An 11,479-nucleotide genomic window follows, 5' to 3' on the forward strand; every position below is an offset into this window, starting at 1 on the left:
AGGGAATATAGTCAATGATATTGTAATAGTGTTGTATGATAACAGATGGTAGTTATACTGGTGGGAAGCATAGCATCGCATATAAAGATGTTGAATTACTATGTTGTATACCTGAAACTAATGTAACATTGTGTGATAACTTGGGAAAATGAATAAAGTTTTACACCATAAGATGGCTGACGGGACTAAAACAGGCTCTGGTCTCTGGCTTGGAGGCCCCACTTCCGGGTTCTTCTTGCCCTGTTTGCTGCACGCACGAAAACCCACCACAGATATGGAAGCTGACAAATATTAATTACCCTTCCTCCCTTCATTCGGAGCTCAGACCTTTGGAGAAACGGGTCACCTCTGAGCCCACCAGTGTTAAATAAATCTCTGATCCACCAAGATCTCCAAGTGCCGCTTGGTTTTTCCACCAGCGTTCCAGCCTGGTTCCATAATATATTTGGTTCCCTGACCAGGAAAACCAATTGCGCTGGCCCATTGTTGCCACCGGTTTGGGAGAATGGTGAGGAGGTGATAGAAGGAGGAATCGCAAGGGAGAAGGCACGCCCAGCCTGAATTTTGGCAGTCTCCCACTCAGTTGCTTCGGGCTGGCCTCACTCCTCTGTTCCTGCTGGACTCGAGGAGACTTGGCAGGTGAGGACCTGGACCTGACATCAGAACTGGTAAGACTGGGGCCCAATCTAGTCAGGCCCACTCGCAAGAGTGGAAGGGGGACCTGATCACTCCCTGGAGACCTCAGTGGTCTCACAGGTAGGAATTCTGTGGGAGGTAATGTAATAACCTCTGGTGTGTAGGTGAGTGTGAATGTGCGGCTCAGTCTAGCTTGCCTGCTGAGTTAGATTCTGTGGCTCCACGGGCAGGCACCCTCAAGGTCCCCAAAAGCCAACAGAGTCTGAGTGGGCCCATCTGTGATTCCAAGGTGAATGGCACACATTCTGTGGTGGCATCAGAATAGTTTCCAATCATAAGTCACAAAGCTGAGACTGCTATGGCTAAGTTCAGCTAAGTTCCTTCAGGACACAGCCAAATGGGCATCTGAATGGTCTCCTCATTAGAGGGGCACCCCTATCCCACTGTCTGTCTTTGTTACTACACCTCACTGGAACATTATGGGGTCGGGACAGAGCAAAGAAGGGGTTCTGGGAGACTATGGAATTAAGATACCCCCCCCCCCGGCATGTTAAGGACCCTATGTGAGTTAGAATGGCCCACTTTTGGTGTAGGAGGGCCCTCTGAGGGAACCTTGGATATCCCAGTGGTTCGCTGCATCTGGCATGTTGTCTCCAGAGACCCAGGTCACCCTGATCAATTTCTGTACATCAACTCCTGGCTTGAAATTGCCCCAAATCCTCCGCCTTGGGTGCAATTCATCCATAGCAAGCAGAGCCAGGCAAAGGTTTTAGCCGCTTTATCTGGAGACTCACCCAGGGAGCCAAAGAACCAACCCACCAATCCCCTAGTGTTTGGAGGAGACCTGGAAGAAGATCCCGTCTTTCTGCCACCTTATGACTCACAGGGCTCCCTTCCCCCTGCCCCTGAGCTTGAAACTCCTCCCCCATCTGTCTTTCCTCTGCCACTACCGCCGCCCATCTCTCCTCCCCTCCCAGACTCAGAGAACCCTCCCCCACAAGGACCAGTGGCCAGATTGCACCCTTGGCCAGGCACAGGCACTCTCCAGATGCTGGTCTACATCCGCCAGTACCAAGAGGCTCTCCTCCAGGGTATCAGAGCAGGGGCTGAGAAGCCCATGAATATGCCCAGCAACGAGGGGATACCCCCAGGGATTATTATGAGAGTCTATGTGATGCTTACACCCCATTTGCTCCAGAGGCACAAGAGAGCCATGACAAAAGGACAGGAAAGGTCTAGCCTCCCAAAGAGGGGAGGCCCAGAAACTCCTTAGCAAGGGGTCAATGAGCCTACTGCAAGGAAAAAGGACATTAAAAGAATAAATGTCCCAACCAGGGTAAGTCCCAGAAACCCAGCCAATATCAGGAGGAACCTCGAGAAGGGGACCTTATTGGTCTTGCCGAGATAGAATCAGACCAAAAGGGATACTGTCTCTCTCTCCCTGTTCCTCTGCCTAATAGATGTGAGGGATTCTCCCTCATTTCCCAGGTTAACAACTTAATTGGAGCCAACTTTGGTTAGTCTACCTCGGGATAGGGACTTTAAGGAATGTTCCCAAGCAGTTGCTGAAACTCTATTTATTTCTGGGAAATTCCCTGTCTTCTCTGGCCTGATGTGGACTCCATATTTCCACTTTGGTGGAAAAACCATGGCGTCTGCTCCTCTGACTTAAGGTTTTGAATTAGGTTTTCCTTCTCTGCCTTCTACTGGCACCTTGCCTCTTCTGCCTACCCCTCCCCCTGCTGTTTCTGCACCAACTTGGGTGTGGTATACATAACAGGTTCCTATACCCAACTCAGTGCCTCAGGTACCATTCGCTCCTCCTGCCATCCTCAAGGTCAAAGAGTAAAGTGTACCCCCTTGGACATCTAGGTCTTTTCCAAATAGGAGTGCTAAAGCTTTGATTACTGAACATAGCTTTGTGATTTTAACTTCTTATTGCAGAGAAATTAAGGCTATTTGGACCTATTGGAAAACATGCTTTGTATTTAATTGGTTCATGAATTTACCATCTAAAAAAATTCTGGTGTAAACACCTCTCAGTTGGTTACTAAGTCCTCAATTGGAGACTAAGGTTTCCCAAGAGTTAAAATTCTGCTATGTGTACTTAAGACTGATGGAAATAAGCAACCCATATGTAGGAAAGTAGGAGGTATGTAAGAAAGATATAAGGAATGGAAATACATTTTTGTTGAGGGTAGAAAAAAGTAATTGTACCCTAAATGAGACTGGTTATTTGGAGAGAAATGGCTTTGGGACAGTTTGAAGGCAAAGGAAAGCTGTAGAAGGTTCATGGAGATCTTTGTTTTGTTCTTTTTTTGTTTGTTTGTTTTGTTTTGTTTTGTTTTCAATATATGAAATTTATTGTCATATTGGTTTCCATACAACACCCAGTGCTCATCCCAAAAGGTGCCCTCCTCAATACCTATCACCCACCCTCCCCTCCCTCCCACCCCCCATCAACCCTCAGTTTGTTCTCAGTTTTTAAGAGTCTCTTATGCTTTGGCTCTCACCCACTCTAACATCTTTGTTTTTTTTTCCTTCCCCTCCTCCATGGGTTTCGGTTAAGTTTCTCAGGATCCACATGAGTGAAAACATATGGTATCTGTCTTTCTCTGTATGGTTTATTTCACTTAGCATCACACTCTCCAGTTCCATCCACGTTGCTACAAAGGGCCATATTTCATTCTTTCTCATTGCCATGTAGTACTCCATTGTGTATATAAACCACAATTTATTTACCCATTCATCCGTTGATGGACATTTAGGCTCTTTCCATAATTTGGCTATTGTTCAGAGTGCTGCTATAAACATTGGGGTACAAGTGCCCCTATGCATCAGTTCTCCTGTATCCCTTGGGTAAATTCCTAGCAGTGCTATTGCTGGGTCATAGGGTAGATCTATTTTTAATTTTCTGAGGAACCTCCACACTGCTTTCCAGAGCGGCTGCACCAATTTGCATTCCCACCAACAGTGCAAGAGGGTTCCCGTTTCTCCACATCCTCTCCAGCATCTATAGTCTCCTGATGTGTTCATTTTGGCCACTCTGACTGGCGTGAGGTGATATCTGAGTGTGGTTTTGATTTGTATTTCCCTGATGAGGAGCGACGTTGAGCATCTTTTCATGTGCCTGTGGGCCATCCGAATGTCTTCTTTAGAGAAGTGTCTATGCATGTTTTGTGCCCATTGCTTCACTGGGTTATTTGTTTTTCGGGTGTGGAGTTTGCTGAGCTCTTTATAGATTTTGGATACTAGCCCTTGGTCCAATACGTCGTTTGCAAAGATATTTTCCCATTCCGTTGGTTGCCTTTTAGTTTTGTTGGTTGTTTCCTTTGCTGTGCAGAAGCTTTTTATCTTCATAAGGTCCCAGTAGTTCATTTTTGCTTTTAATTCCCTTGCCTTTGGGGATATGTCGAGTAAGAGATTGCTACGGCTGAGGTCAGAGAGGTCTTTTCCTGCTTTCTCCTCTAAGGTTTTGATGGTTTCCTGTCTCACATTCAGGTCCTTTATCCATTTTGAGTTTATTTTTGTGAATGGTGTCAGAAAGTGGTCTAGTTTCAACCTTCTGCATGTTGCTGTCCAGTTCTCCCAGCACCATTTGTTAAAGAGACTGTCTTTTTTCCATTGGATGTTCTTTCCTGCTTTGTCAAAGATGAGTTGGCCATACGTTTGTGGGTCTAGTTCTGGGGTTTCTATTCTATTCCATTGGTCTATGTGTCTGTTTTTGTGCCAATACCATGCTGTCTTGATGATGACAGCTTTGTAGTAGAGGCTGAAGTCTGGGATTGTGATGCCTCCTGCTTTGGTCTTCTTCTTCAAAATTCCTTTGGCTATTCGGGGCCTTTTGTGGTTCCATATGAATTTTAGGATTGCTTGTTCTAGTTTCGAGAAGAATGCTGGTGTAATTTTGATTGGGACTGCATTGAATGTGTAGATACCTTTGGGTAGTATTGACATTTTGACAATATTTATTCTTCCAACCCATGAGCAGGGAATGTCTTTCCATTAATTTATATCTTTCAATTACCTTCATAAGCTTTCTATAGTTTTCAGCATACAGATCTTTGACATCTTTGGTTAGATTGATTCCTAGGTATTTTATGCTTCTTGGTGCAATTGTGAATGGGATCAGTTTCTTTATTGTCTTTCTGTTGTTTCAATGTTAGTGTATAAGAATGCAACTGATTTCTGTACATTGATTTTGTATCCTGCAACTTTGCTGAATTCATGTACCAGTTCTAGCAGATGTTAGGTGGAGTCTATCAGATTTTCCATGTATAATATCATGTCATCTGCAAAAAGTGAAAGCATGACTTCATCTTTCCCAATTTTGATGCCTTTGATTTCCTTTTGTTGTCTGACTGCTGATACTAGAACTTCCAACACTATGTTAAACAACAGCGGTGAGAGTGGGCATCCTTGTCGTGTTCCTGATCTCAGGGAAAAAGCACTCAGTTTTTCCCCATTGAGGATGATGTTAGCTGTGGGCTTTTCATAAATGGCTTTGATGATGTTTAAGTATGTTCCTTCTATCCCGAATTTCTCAATTGTTTTTACTAAGAAAGGTTGCTGGATTTTGTCAAAGGCCTTTTCTGCATCGATTGAAAGGATCATATGGTTCTCTTTTCTTTTATTGATGTGATGTATCACGTTGATTGATTTGCGAATGTTGAACCAGCCCTGCATCCCAGGAATGAATCCCACTTGATCATGGTGGATAATTCTTTTTATATGCCGTTGAATTCGATTTGCTAGTATCTTATTGAGAATTTTTGCATCCATATTCATCAGGGATATTGGCCGGTAGTTCTCTTTTTTTACTGGGTCTCTGTCTGGTTTAGGAATCAAAGTAATACTGGCTTCATAGAATGAGTCTGGAAGTTTTCCTTCCCTTTCTATTTCTTGGAATAGCTTGAGAAGGATAGGTATTATCTCTGCTTTAAACGTCTGGTAGAACTCCCCTGGGAAGCCATCTGGTCCTGGACTCTTATTTGTTGGGAGATTTTTGATAACCGATTCAATTTCTTCGCTGGTTATGGATCTGTTAAAGCTTTCTATTTCCTCCTGATTGAGTTTTGGAAGAGTGTGGGTGTTTAGGAATGTGTTCATTTCTTCCAGGTTGTCCAATTTGTTGGCATATAATTTTTCATAGTATTCCCTGATAATTGTTTGTATCTCTGAGGGATTGGTTGTAACAATTCCATTTTCATTCATGATTTTATCTATTTGGGCCATCTCCCTTTTTTTTTGAGAAGCTTGGCTAGAGGTTTGTCAATTTTGTTTATTTTTTCAAAAAACCAACTCTTGGTTTCGTTGATCTGCTCTACAGTGTTTTAGATTCTATATTGTTTATTTCTGCTCTGTTATTTATTATTTCTCTTCTTCTGCTGGCTTTGGGCTGCTTTTGCTGTTCTGCTTGTATTTCCTTTAGGTGTGCTGTTAGATTTTGTATTTGGGATTTTTCTTGTTTCTTGAGATAGGCCTGGATTGCGATGTATTTTCCTCTCAGGACTGCCTTTCGCTGCATCCCAAAGCGTTTGGATTGCTGTATTTTCATTTTTGTTTCCATATATTTTTTAATTTCTTCTCTAATTGCCTGGTTGACCCACTCATTCGTTAGTAGGGTGTTCTTTAACCTCCATGCTTTTGGAGGTTTTCCAGACTTTTTCCTGTGGTTGATTTCAAGCTTCATAGCATTGTGGTCTGAAAGTATGTATGGTATGATTTCAATTCTGGTAAACTTATGAAGGGCTGTTTTGTGACCCAGTATATGATCTATCTTGGAGAATGTTCCATGTGCACTCGAGAAGAAAGTATATTCTGTTGCTTTGGGATGCAGAGTTCTAAATATATCTGTCAAGTCCATCTGATCCAATGTGGCATTCAGGGCCCTTGTTTCTTTATTGACCATGTGTCTAGATGATCTATCCATTTCTGTAAGTGGAGTGTTAAAGTCCCCTGCAATTACCACATTCTTATCAATAAGGTTGCTTATGTTTATGAGTAATTGTTTTATATATTTGGGGGCTCTGGTATTCAGCCTATAGACATTTATAATTGTTAGCTCTTCCTGGTGGATAGACCCTGTAATTGTTACATAATGCCCTTCTTCATCTCTTGTTACAGCCTTTAATTGAAAGTCTAGTTTGTCTGATATAAGTATGGCTACCCCAGCTTTCTTTTGGCTTCCAGTAGCATGATAAATAGTTCTCCATCCCCTCACTCTCAATCTAAAGGTGTCCTCAGGTCTAAAATGAGTCTCTTGTAGACAGCAAAGAGATGGGTCTTGTTTTTTTATCCATTCTGATACCCTATGTCTTTTGGTTGGTGCATTTAATCCATTTACATTCAGTGTTATTATAGAAAGATACGGTTTTAGAGTCATTGTAATGTCTGTATGATTTATGCTTGTAGCGATGTGTCTGGTACTTTGTCTCACAGGATCCCCCTTAGGATCTCTTGTAGGGCTGGTTCAGTGGTGACAAATTCCTTCAGTTTTTGTTTGTTTGGGAAGACCTTTATCTCGCCTTCTATTCTAAATGACAGACTTGCTGGATAAAGGATTCTCGGCTACATATTTTTTCCTGTTCAGCACATTAAAGATCTCGTGCCAATCCTTTCTGGCCTGCCAAGTTTCAAAAGAGAGATCAGTCACGAGTCTTATAGGTCTCCCTTTATATGTGAGGGCACGTTTACCCCTTGCTGCTTTCAGAATTTTCTCTTTATCCTTGTATTTTGCCAGTTTCACTATGATATGTCGTGCAGAAGATCGATTCAATTTACGTCTGAATGGAGTTCTCTGTGCCTCTTGGATTTCAATGCCTTTTTCCTTCCTCAGATCCGGGAAGTTCTCAGCTATTATTTCTTCAAGTACACCTTCAGCACCTTTCCCTCTCTCTTCCTCCTCTGGGATGCCAATTATGTGTATATTATTTCTTTTTAGTGTGTCACTTAGTTCTCTAATTTTCCCCTCATACTCCTGGATTTTTTTTATCTCTCTTTCTCTCAGCTTCCTCTTTTTCCATAACTTTATCTTCTAGTTCACTTATTCTCTCCTCTGCCTCTTCATTTCGAACCGTTGTCATTTCCATTTTGTTTTGCATTTCGTTTAAAGCGTTTTTCAGCTCCTCCTGCCTGCTCCTTATTCCCTTGATCTCTGTAGCAAGAGATTCTCTGCTGTCCTCTATACTGTTTTCAAGCCCAGCGATTACTTTTATGACTATTAAATTCACTTTGTTATATTATTTAAATCCTTTTTGATCAGTTCATTCGCTGTTGTTATTTCCTGGAGATTCTTCTGAGGGGAATTCTTCCGTTTGGTCATCTTGGATAGTTCCTGGAGTGGTGAGGACCTGCAGGGCACTTCCCCTGTGCTGTGGTGTATAACTGGATTTTGTGGGCGGAGCTGCAGTCAGCCCTTACGTCTGCCCCCAGCCCACTGCTGGAGCCACAGTCAGACTGGTGTGTGCCTTCTCTTCCCCTCTCCTAGGGGCGGGATTCACTGCGGGTTGGCGTGGCCCGTCTGGGCTACTTGCACACTGCCAGGCTTGTGGTGCTGGCTATTAGCTGGGGTGGGTAGGCAAGGTGCACGGGGGCAGGAGGGGCAGGCTTAGCTCACTTCTCCTTAGGTGATCCACTTCAGGAGGGGCCCTGTGGCAGCGGGAGGGAGTCAGACTGGCTGCCAGAGGGGTAGCTCCGCGGAAGCACAGCGTTGGGTATTTGCGTGGAGCAAGCAAGTTCCCTGGTAGGAACTGGTTCCCTTTGGGATTTTGGCTGGGGGATGGGCGAGGGAGATGGCGCTGGCGAGCGCCTTAGTTCCCCACCAAACTGAGCTCTGGCATCCCGGGTCTCAGCAACTCTCCCTCCCTTTGTCCTCCAGCCTTCCTGCTTTCTGAGCAGAGCTGTTAACTTATGACCTCCCAGATGCTAAGTCGCGCTTGCTGTCAGAACACACTCTGTCTGGCCCCTCCGCTTTAGCAAGCCAGACTGGGGGGCTCTGCTTGGCCGGCGGGCCGCCCCTCCGCCCCGGCTCCCTCCCGCCAGTCCGTGCAGCATGCACAGCCTCTCCGCCCTTCCTACCCTCTTCCGTGGGCCTCTCGTCTGTGCTTGGCTTGGGATACTCCGTTCTGCTAGTCTTCTGGTGGTTTTCTGGGTTAGTTAGGCAGGTGTAGGTGGAATCTAAGTGATCAGCAGGGCATGCGGTGAGCCCAGCTTCCTCCTACACTGCCATCTTCCCCCTAAATCTCTCATGGAGATCTTTGGAAAGGAATTTTATGTGTGCTCACGATGGACTAAGGTTTAGATGAATGGAATTTTAAAAGTTAACTGGTATAAGGTTGAAATTCTGCTTTTCTCTCTGCTCAAATGACAACGTTTTCTTGGACTGTTGATCTGCTCTTCATGAGACAATGCAAACAAAGGTTTGTCTTCTGGGAAAACCAAAGTTTTAGGTCTCATCTTTATCAGTCTTTGATTCTTTAGTTAAAACTTTTCAATGTTAAAGGAGCTAGGTTTTGGTAACAACTATATAATGCTACACATTCATCTTTAGGATCTTTTATTGCCACCTTGGTTGAATAAAGTTTTAACATTTGTAATAATCTGTAATACTATTTAGTATGTACTTATAACTTCCTAAGGTTTTAACAAACTTACCAGGATTTGAATGGTAAGTGAAGTCTTTTTGACCCATTAGGCCCTTTTATTTGCGATGCTAAGTTACTTGGAAGATCACGGTCATACCATGGTAAAGCTTAGGTTGCATTGCACAGGTAAATGTTGTAACTGCCAAAATAGATATGCAATTCCTAAAGTTTTAGTGTTTTGGTATAAGGTCATCACTTAATATTCTGATTACTTGAAGTGCTATATGTCACAGAAATAACCAAATTTCTTTGTCAATTGCATCATAATGAACTCTCATCAGATCTTTAACAATGTCTATTTCTTAGATTTTGTCATTTATAATTGCTCTTATTCTCTCACAAAACGTGTTTCTTTTTCAAGGAGATTTACAAAAATGACTTTGGGGACAAATAGAGGTATTCAACATCTTTAAGATTAATACTAAAATGGGTTTGAATTTCCAGAACTAAAAAGCTATATTCAAATTGAACAAGAATTAGGAACGTGGGATTAAGTGAACTGAGGAAGATTATAGTTTTGTGATTCTTGTTGTAAATATTGCTGGTTCTCTAATGTTTCCTCTTCCAGGCTAAGGAAACTTTCTCTTAAGATATCTATGATATACAGAAATGTCATAAAGTATTCATTTGTAAACTGCAGAATTTATCTTTTCTCTCTACATAACTCCCCTGAAATTCAAAAACTCTCAGTGAGTATTCTTTCTTTCATGGCAATTACAATTGTTTGCATAAGTTCAATAAGCATCTATTCATCTTGTAACAGGTCACCATTGGAAATACTGGTTATTTTACCAAGGCTTTGACTGGAATGTCATATTTGAGAGTGACATTCATAGACTCCAATGTGGCCAGGCAGCTTTAAGGAACTAAGGTTGGCTTTAAGAAACATGGAGCCATAAAGGCCCTTGGAAATGTTGGCCTGATATCTTGCTTACAGAGTTCCCAGCAGCCTCACCAGGTGAGTAAAGAAGGTCACTTCCTGGCAGGTGCAGGAACCTCGGGATATCTTGGGGACCTCATGAAGAGGAATTTGCCCAATTCCACAGGGATTGCAGCCCTGTCTGATGGCAAGTATTTGGCTTGGCTTCTGGCCTGGAGAGGCTACTAAAAGTTCAACCCAGAGATTCCTTATAAAAGGTTCCAGCAAAGCAAACTTTAAAAGATCCTCATGATCAATTGCTATTCTTGCTGAGCTTATGTAAATAATTAGGCCAGGTTTGTTAAGCCTGGACTTGTTCTACAAATGCATTGGTCTCAATTTGGCTGTCTCTGGAAGGGGGGATTTTTAGAGAGAAAAACTATGTTTCCAAAATGCACCGTTAGGGATGTTAAATTCTAGTTCTGATTGTCTGTAAATGTTTGTTGTTTGCCTAAACTAGACAACTGGAGGTAAACTTCAGAAAATTTGTCACAGTATTTCATGTGTAGACAATCTTCTGTGCTTGTTATTCTGTGGGGAAAAATAAGACCCCATGGGCATGTGATTAAACAACTGGAAAACAGGGTGGATCTCTAAATATGCAAACCATATCTTCCCTAAACCTGATCTGACAGTTACCAGAAACCTGCCCCTTTCGAAGAGGTGGACTTTACAGACATACAACCAACTAGAGGATTCAGTTTCAGGTATCATCCCATGGGTCCACCAGTCCAGAGCTAAGAAGGCCAACTCAGAGGAACCCTCAACCTGGCAAAGTGATCCAGATCCAGTCAACCTGCTTAAATTGACCCTCAAAAAGACACTGATCCCTGAGATCTCCAGCCCTGCTCCAGCCACACCCTGGAAGTTGGCTGGCCTCTGCACAGCAGAAACTTGAGGAATCAACATATGGACTGAGCCCAGGGGTTTGGATGCAACTCTGCCAGCCCTTGCCCCTTACTGGTGTCATAGCCCTGATCTTGCTTCTTGCTGTTGGGCTAATAGAGACTACACCAACAAGCTGGATATGGAATGGATGGCAGACTCCCTGGTAACCTTAAAAAGCCAAATAAACTCCCTGGCAGTAGTGTCCCTCCAAAATAGGTGAGCCCTCAACCTCCTCATTTCAGAAAAAGGAGGGACTTGTATATTTCTGGGGGAAGAATGTTGCTATTTTGTAAACCAATCAGGGATAGTCAGGACTAAGTTTAAGGAACTCAAGGAAAGAATTCAACTTAGACAACAGGAAAATATCAGTCAATGGAGAGGATGGGATCTC

Source organism: Leopardus geoffroyi, chromosome X, assembly GCF_018350155.1.
Source record: "Leopardus geoffroyi isolate Oge1 chromosome X, O.geoffroyi_Oge1_pat1.0, whole genome shotgun sequence".
Classification (NCBI taxonomy): Eukaryota; Metazoa; Chordata; class Mammalia; order Carnivora; family Felidae; genus Leopardus; species Leopardus geoffroyi.